Consider the following 8218-nt stretch of genomic DNA (forward strand, 5'->3'; position numbering starts at 1 on the left):
AGCAAAGGACACACGTGCTCGAGGAATTGAGGGAGGATCTAGTGCCAATCTGGTACAGAAGAAGAACTTCCAGCCCCACAAGTTCAAGAACAAGGGCAAGTTTGATGGTAAAGCAAAGTTTGATGGGAAGAACAAGGCTGTGCAACACACGAACTTCAAGAAGAAGAATGACAAGAAGAAAGGTGTTTGTCATGTGGGGATCCTAATCATTGGGCTCCTAGTTGCCCTAATCGCTATGACAAGCTAGGCGGGTTGACCACTGACGGTCGGTTAGCTTCTTGGCGGCGACGTGGAGTCGGAGAGCTATGTTGGAGAAGGACGCTGCTTCTACTTAACTGCTGGTGCAGTTGGCTGACTGACACGTGGGCCCAACAGGCATCTGGGCCACATGTCAGTTACGCAACTGCACCTGCAGTTAAGTCACTGAAGCTTCTGTTCGGCTCAGCCGGACACAGGTGGGTAGCTTCGGTTAATTAATTATACCTCCAGCGCACCCCTTTTTAGTTGAAGAATGTATGAAATGTAATGAAATCCGGCATGTTTATATGAAATCCGACCGTGTATGAATGAATTTATTTCGATTAGTTCGAATTCTTGTATCACTGGCATTGGATGAACATGCAAAACAATACGTACTAGCATTATTCCCAGGGTGATCACCTCGTTTGCAGCAGTTTCACATGTACTCCCTCCGGTCCTTTCTAGTCTGCATACAAGTTTTGTCTGCAGTCAAAGTATCTCTACTTTGACCAATCTTATAGAAAAAAGCATGCACTTTCACAATGTGCGAAGTAAAAAGGAACAGAAGGAGTACAAAGAGTTTGAGCAGCTTTTTAGCGTTCCTGTACATTGCAATCAAACACACAGGCCTGGCAATTCATAGAGAACATTCAAAACAAACGATGATTATGCATCTCAGCGATTCACATGTCAGAGCCAATATTTACTTCACAACTAAAGAATAAAGAAAAAATGGATCGACGCTGCTGACAGCAAAGGGCATCCCATTCGAAAATATCAAACGCATGTCTTCTTGCTAAAATCAATGAGCAAAATTTGACAAGGTTTTCCCATTCCAAAAAATCAAATGCCTACGATTGTGTAATGGGCAGGGTTTGCCATCAGTTCAGACATTGACATGGCACCTCGTGCTAAATAAACCAGCTATTCTTTTTGTGCAGTTCCACCAAAATCAACCAAATTCGCGCGTAGCTTGTATGATTTCGCCCTTATATGTTGCAACGCCTTGAACTTATCGGCACCTCCTTTCTTGTGGTGGAAATGAATGATTCGATGTATTCATGAACATTTTGTGCAGTTCCCATTGAAATCAAGCTGAGCACCCATGTTTGCACAAATACAAAAAAGTGATTAGTATAAAGCAAACTGTACTATGAATTGACAGTTTAAACAGGCACCTACATGGTCCATGTAGAGCACACTTTTAAAAAAATGGAACTCACCGGAAAGAATCCTAGAACAACATTGCACTCGCGCATCACAACAAGAAAATGGAGATTTGTCAGTCCTTCTGAGCTGAAGTTAGTTTGGTCTTGTGGGGGGTAATGTAACCATCCTTCAACTGCTCCTTCTGATGAGAAGATAGACAGGGCTTCTTCATCCTGGCATAATCGGAACTAGTCACTTCACGTACTCCATATTCTTCTTCAGAGGAGGATGATCCTGTTGTGCAAAGACAAGAGGATAACTAAATGCTAGCATCCCTGTTTGCTCGAAAAAAGGAAAGGAAATATTTAAAACAGCACAGATGAAGCACTTCTCAAGGACAATACCACTTTTTCATGACAGTATCTAAACACTAGCACAACACCAATAGAGATGACAAAGCTCAATCATATGGATGAAATCAGTGGGCGAGTACCAACCTTTGTCAGGAGGCTTATTGTGTAGAGCATACAGATGAAGCACTTCTCCGGAACCATCTGTTGCTATCTACTGTGGTGGCCATGCTTACTATATACTCCTCGATTAGATTAATGTTTCCAACATCTTCTTGTGCAGTTCCACTAAAATATATGGTATCTTCAAAGAAGATCCCTGTTTGCACAAGTAGAGATAATTACGTATTACATTAAGAGTGGCATCAAATCAGTGGCAAAACAATTGCTCGTTCCAGCCATAGCAATAAATTAAGATGCAAAACTATATCATTACTTGTGTCATCACAGTTCCAGTGCTTCATTACAGCACCAGGAGTTGATTTTTGTTTTTCTTCCGCTTGTTCTTCCCCTTCATCACTTGGTTCAATAACAGACAAGCTTCGCCTTCAATGTAAGATTTGGCATGTCAATTAGGTTGCACAAGTATAGCACTAAACAATGACATTAATTTTCTGATGAAAGTGGCAAAATACAGGCCAACAGTTGTGAAATATCCTTATCTTACCTCAATGGGATATTGCGGTGCACATACAGATTGGAAGTCTTGTCTCCATTTGTGCAGTTCACTAAAATCAAGCAACATTACCGTACAAGTAGCACAACATATGAAAGCACACTGCAGAATCATGTGAAAGAAGGCTAGTACTGACCTCTCATGACGCGGAATTCAAACAACTCACAAGAAGAAGATCTGAACCAAATTTGCCAACACGGATAGGAAGTAAGATCTCCTCTTGTGCAGTTCCACTAAGATCAAGCAATCAAGCAACGTTGTCGGTGTGACATTTTGGTTGAACTGCACAAAACACTCTTAAAACAAAAGTGTTTTGTGCAGTGCAACAAAAGGTCACAATGGCAACGAGGTGAAGTAGATAACCCTGTTTACACAGAGGTGCAAAGGAAACAACTAGTGGTCAATAACGGTGGATGACACAGAAGCCAACAAAAAGAAGCATCTACCTTATCTAAATGGGAAAGAAAGCAAGACAGTAGCATTTCTCAAACGGTGGCATTGATTAATATTAACAGAGAGATTATATTAACAATAAAATTCGTTAAACATGTAATTTGCTTTTAACTGTGGCATTGCATCAATTTTCCAGCGGCATTATTAGAGGGTGTTTGTTTACAGGGACATTTTGGTGGAGGGACTAAAAAAACTCCGTGTCAGTCCCATCTAAACCAAACAGGAGGGACTTTTAGGGACTAAAAGTGGGCATTTGGGACTAAAGAAAGAAGACCCCGAGGGAGAGTCTTTTTGGGACTTTTTCCAACAGTTGCCCCTGCCACGCATCGCACCTTGTCTCTATTAGTTCATTACTAGGGGTAACATGGTCTTTTAGCATGTCATTTAATAACCTCTAGTCCATGTTTAGTCCCTGGAACCAAGCAGGTAGGGACTAGGGAGTTTTTAACCAAACAGGGCCTTAGATTAACAACAGCTAAAGAGTTGCACGGGACAGTGGACGCACCAGCACCATGTGCATCTACCGATGTACTGGGGTGATGCACAGTCTGTTGCAACAAAGAACAAACAACCAAGGAGCATATTTGTGTTGGTCCCAGTTTTGTTATCTTTAGACACCTTTCCCTATGTGAGCGCAGCAAATCTAGTCCTGCTCAAACTCTACAGCCTTGTCCCCCAAAACAAAAGATCAGTTCGTTACAGATGTGCGTACTGCGTTTGTCATTGTTTTCCCTTTTCGACCAACGTAGGTGCTGGATAGCCAGTCTGTACTAGTACTTTCCCCACTTCCTTTCCTCTGTGAACCACGTCCTAGATTTATGCTATACAACTTTCCCCACTACTTTCCCCCATTCCTGTCCTCTTTGAACCACGTCTTAGATTCATGCGATACAACTTTCCCCACTACTTTCCCCCTTCCTTTCCTTTTTGAACCACGTTCTAGATTCATGCTATACAAGTTTTCCCACTACTTTCCCCCATTCCTTTCCTCTTTGAACCACGTCATAGATTCATGATATACAACTTTCCCCACTACTTTCCTGTTTGATCCAACACCTAGATTTGAGTGCAGAAGCGGAAAAAGCCCACATGCAGCTAGAGCAATGCATGTGGAATAAGTAAATTATACCTTAAGGTTCTTGGGGTGTGGTTCAGTGGGCGACCGGAGGTCGTTCGACCCACACTATGTACGGCGGCGAAGAAGAAGGGGTCGGAGGCCCTCCCGTGCCGCCGCTGGCTGAAAGTGAACAGCTGCGCCGGTAGTGGATTCCCTCCCTTGCCGACGGCGACAGCGTTAAGCCTCCTTCCCTTCCCGGCGGACGGATCCTGCCGGCTCTTTGACCGGCGGTGAGGGGAGAGAGAGAGGCCAACGAAGTCTTGTTTAGATCTGGAGAGGGTGAGAGAGTGTGAAGAGAGCAACTACAAGCAGACCAGCAGTGAGGGGAGAGAGGGAGGCCCACGAAGTCTTGTTTAGATCTGGAGAGGGTGAGAGAGTGTGAAGAGAGCAACTACAAGCGCTGAGGCTCCAGCGTGTATATATATACTGGAGAGAGTGTGAAGAGTGCAAACCCTAGAAAACAAGCGCCGAGGCTGCAGCTTATACATGATGAGGTGATTATACGGTCACTACGAGATTGTATAGCTCCGTATCCATCCATTTTGACCAGTCAAAGAATCCTCCCGGCACGAATTATGCTCAAGTGTAGTTATCGAACCCGAGACCTCAAGTTTGATGAGCGAACAGGCTAACCAACTACACAACCCTCCCGTTATGTTCAACGAGAGGAAAATAACCTTTTATACATTCCTGCATTCCTGCAGTCATTGGGATTTAAATCATAATCGTGTCATGTGGCTTTGGTGGTAAGACTATCCACAGTGGTGCAGAAATAATGTAGCCTTAGTCACCTTACCTCTCCACATAGTACGTTGGGTCCCACCAGTCAGAGGGTGAAACAAACAAATTAATAAGAAAAATTAAAAGCGCCAGTGGTGTATCTTACCTCACACATCTCGCTACTACTCGGGAACACTGTCCAATTGATCCCTCTGTTCGCTCACGTACTATTTTAAGTGAATCCTTATTATAACATGCACACAATTTTGGGCGCTTGTATTCGACCTAAGTCAGTGTGCTACCGTATCTCGTACGACTCCCTCCGTCTAGGTGTAATAAGTCACGTTAGGAGGTGCAGCGGGACCAAGGTGCAAGCAGATTGGAGGAGATGGAGAAACTTGACCGGTCATTCCTCCAATCAAAGCCCTGATTTATGTCTCTAAACGCAACAATTAATCCAAACAACTAAGAGATGCCATTTTAGCTACCATGCAGGGCCACGTATTAACTCGCATGCAAGCTGACTTTGATTTCTTGACTGATCAACGCGTAGTTGCGCTCCATGCATTGGGTTTCCGGGGGAGATAACAAGATAGAGTAAGGAGCGTTTGGTTACATTGCTTAGGCTGGTCATAGTGGTGAGTAACTTGGACTACTAACATGCATATGTTACTAGTCTATGTTACTACTACACGAAGTTTGCCGTCGGAAGCGAGCCGACCTGGCTCTCCTGACCTAGCAAGGTTTTTCTAGCCCACCCAAGCTAGCTGGCCCACAAAAGCTAACATATTTTAACAGTTCCAAACGCCTAACCTTGCCCGGCTATGCTATAAGCTGTTCTTGCTAAGGATCCAAACGCTCCCTAAGTAACAACGCTCGCTAGCAACGAGGCCAGGAGGGGATTGAGATGCGAAGTTAATGGACAACGCCTAAACATTTTGCGAATATCTAATTTCCGTAGGGTGACTTAACACCTAGACGGAGGGAGTACTACTCCTCAGTCCAGGTTTGATGGAATATTCTTCACCTCTTCTCTTCTTGTACGTACTCCATTTGTATCTCACTTCCTGCGGCTTCGCACTCGCACGTTTTTCCTATTCTATGAACCTGTGTGTGCGTGTGCATGTGCGTGTGTGTGTTTAATAGCATGTGTGTGTTAGAGAGAGCGACAGATCGACCTACTCCTATAGAGAGATGATGTGTAGTGTACGATTTTAGCCGCGAGAGTCGGTGCATCCTCTCGTTTCCGGGCGTCCGGTAGGGACAGGCGGACAACTGCCACGCCCGCTCCTGACCAGCCTGGCCCACCCAAAGCCCCTCCATCGCCCGCGCGCGCTTCCCGCCCGAAACGGTCAGCGCCGCTCCAAAGAATCGGTGCCGCATTCATGCTCGGGCAAAGCGGACGCGACCTCTCACTGGCACCTGCGTTGAAGGGAGAAGCGGATTCAAGAGTGATGGTTGCTTCATCCGTCCAACTTACTGCTGGGTCTATGTGATTTGACGGCTCATTGGTCATTATTACTGAGGTGGTAGGACTGCTGGATGTCCCATGCTTTCGGCGAAAGGAGGTACTACTAGATTACAATTTTCTCCATTCTTACGGCGGAGCAGTGCAAGAGCAGTGAAAACACGCAGGCTCAGTGATTACATGGCCCACCTCACACTATCACCATATTTTCTTGACACCGTGCAACACCTAACTCTTTACATAGTACTCCCTCCGTTCCTAAATATAAGTCTTTGTAGAGATTCCACTAGGTGGACTACATACGGAACAAAATGAATGAATCTACACTTAAAATGCATCTATATACATCCGTATGTGGTTCATGGTGAAATCTCTACAAAGACTTATATTTAGGAACGGAGGAAGTACTTGTATAGTACGTACTGTAATTTATCAGCGAGATAGTACAATGCTATGAAGCTTCCAGCTTCTGTTACATGTATCTTGCGTCCAAGGTTGCCCGTTGCAACATTTCATCAAATACAAAGGAGACTAACATGCATGCTATTGCATCTCAATGATTGACAGATCATAGCAAATATGTAGTCCCTTCGTTCCAAAATAAGTGTCTCAACTTTATGCTACATACGGAGCAAAATGAGTGAATCTACACTCTAAAATACGTCTATATACATCAGTGTTTGGAGTATGTACTAGTAGTTCATATTGAAATCTACTAAAGGACATATATATTCCAAACAATATGATAATCTCTCTAACCAAGGTAGTAGGGACGAGGAGTAAACGGAGGGAGTAGTAAAATTTTCTCCTTGTCCTGCGAGCCACCGCACGCGTGGGCAAGGGAGCGGGCGTAAGGCATACAGTACTACTACTAGTAAGCAAGCTTCACCTCATCCTGCGAGCCACCGCGCCCGTGGGCGGGGGTTGCGGCGTACTAAGCAAGCTTCTCCTCATTCTGCGAGTTGACGGGACACATCAAAAGTACTCCAGTGTATAGAGCCTTGCCTCTAAGGTAGGCCCCACATGGTTTGCCTCTTTTTTAACATAACGCATCAAGTCGCAATTTGTTTGTTCACCCGTGGTAGACGATCCTCCCTCCATCTAGTGGACAACCAGTACATGTGGGCTGCCTTTTCGTACAGAAATGAGCTCCATTGTGTACCCGCGCGGGTGTGGTTGGTAAAGAGACGGGAGTACGTGCGCCGTGCGTGCACCTCTTCTCTTCGTGCACGTCCCCCACCTACGTGGGTGTGTGTGAGAGATACAAACCTAGACAAATGGCTTGTGCGTTCGTGAGTGTTTTTTGTTTTGGGGGGGAGGTTGATTTCGTGAATGTATTTGTGGGAATATGTGTTGATGACATCTCAAACAAAATTTTGCATGCAATGTGTGTGAAATGGAGGCCTATCCGTAACATATATAGAGGGTCGGGCAATCCACGAGAAGAGAGGGAGGGGTCATATATATCGATAGAGTCGAAGAGAGGATCAAGTGGGTGGGTGCGAGATCGATGAAGAGAGCCATCGAAATTGTGTGTGTGTGTGTGTGCAAGTCAAAGATATAGGGCGACTGACCTAGCTACCAGAACGTCAGAGGGCACAGGTCAAGTTTGTGTGTGGCAGGGAGACATGACTAGAGCGCTCGATGTATCGGTGTGTGTGTGTGTGGGAGGGGGTGGGGGAGGGGTAGGCAGAGGCCTAACTATAGAGGTAGAACGACTCGTATATGTGTTGAGAAGGAGAGACCCAGCTATGTCTTGAGGGAGATCGGTCGACATCCATACATAACTGAAGGACGGGAAATAGGATTGGATAGAGAGAGAGGAGAGAGAGAGGGAGGGAGAGGGGTAGAGTGCTGGATGGGTGATGGAGTTGCTTCTCGAAGATGGTGGGAGAGGCCTACTAGACAAACTGAGGGTGGAACTGCAATATTATCAATAAGAGTGGGGATGTGTTTCTGTGTGTGCCTGTGCGTGATAGATCTGTCGGGACACATCCATGGATGATGAAGGGGAACCATGTGTTTGGTAAGCAAACCTAACTAGA

Source organism: Triticum aestivum, chromosome 6D (genome assembly GCF_018294505.1).
Source record: "Triticum aestivum cultivar Chinese Spring chromosome 6D, IWGSC CS RefSeq v2.1, whole genome shotgun sequence".
Classification (NCBI taxonomy): domain Eukaryota; kingdom Viridiplantae; phylum Streptophyta; class Magnoliopsida; order Poales; family Poaceae; genus Triticum; species Triticum aestivum.